This window comes from Lonchura striata, chromosome 37 (genome assembly GCF_046129695.1).
Source record: "Lonchura striata isolate bLonStr1 chromosome 37, bLonStr1.mat, whole genome shotgun sequence".
NCBI classification, from domain to species: domain Eukaryota; kingdom Metazoa; phylum Chordata; class Aves; order Passeriformes; family Estrildidae; genus Lonchura; species Lonchura striata.
In genome coordinates, this window is record NC_134639.1 from 3,115,088 (window position 1) to 3,116,259 (window position 1,172).

Below are 1,172 nucleotides of genomic sequence, written 5' to 3' on the forward strand. Positions count from 1 at the left end.
TGGTGTTCCGAGCGCCGGGGTAGACTTGGTGCACGGAAGCCTCGGGGTAGACCTGGTCTTCCGGGCGCCGGGGTAGACCTGGAATTCCGGGCGCCGGGGTAGGCCTGTTCCCCTGGAGCCGGGGTAGACCTGGTGTTCCGGGCGCCGGGGTAGACCTGGTGCACGGAAGCCTCGGGGTAGACCTGGTCTTCCGGGCGCCGGGGTAGACCTGGTGCACGGAAGCCTCGGGGTAGACCTGGTCTTCCGGGCGCCGGGGTAGACCTGGTCTTCCGGGAGCCGGGGTAGACCTGGTCTTCCGGGAGCCGGGGTAGACCTGGAATTCCGGGCGCCGGGGTAGGCCTGTTCCCCTGGAGCCGGGGTAGACCTGGTCTTCCGGGAGCCGGGGTAGACCTGGTGTTCCGAGCGCCGGGGTAGACTTGGTGCACGGAAGCCTCGGGGTAGACCTGGTCTTCCGGGCGCCGGGGTAGACCTGGAATTCCGGGCGCCGGGGTAGGCCTGTTCCCCTGGAGCCGGGGTAGACCTGGTGTTCCGGGCGCCGGGGTAGACCTGGTGCACGGAAGCCTCGGGGTAGACCTGGTCTTCCGGGCGCCGGGGTAGACCTGGTGCACGGAAGCCTCGGGGTAGACCTGGTCTTCCGGGCGCCGGGGTAGACCTGGTCTTCCGGGAGCCGGGGTAGACCTGGAATTCCGGGCGCCGGGGTAGGCCTGTTCTCCTGGAGCCGGGGTAGACCTGGTCTTCCGGGAGCCGGGGTAGACCTGGAATTCCGGGCGCCGGGGTAGGCCTGTTCCCCTGGAGCCGGGGTAGACCTGGTGTTCCGGGCGCCGGGGTAGACCTGGTGCACGGAAGCCTCGGGGTAGACCTGGTCTTCCGGGAGCCGGGGTAGACCTGTCGTCCTACTCCGGGCCCGGCCTCCGGCCGCCCGGCTGCTGCGGCAGACCTTTCGCCCTGGTGTCCCGGGCGGACCTGCTGTCCCGCGCACGACCCACCCTCCGGCCGCCCGGCGCCGGTCTAGAGAGGGAAGGAGCCGGCCGTTGGGAGCCGGCAGCGCTCCCGCCTCCTCCGTGCCCAAAGCGACAGCGGCCCGGCTCCTGCCTCCGTCTCCGGATCCCTCACTGCCTTCAGCCGCTCGACCCCCCTCCCCCCCACCCCGCTGCCGTCCTGCCCCGGGCTCG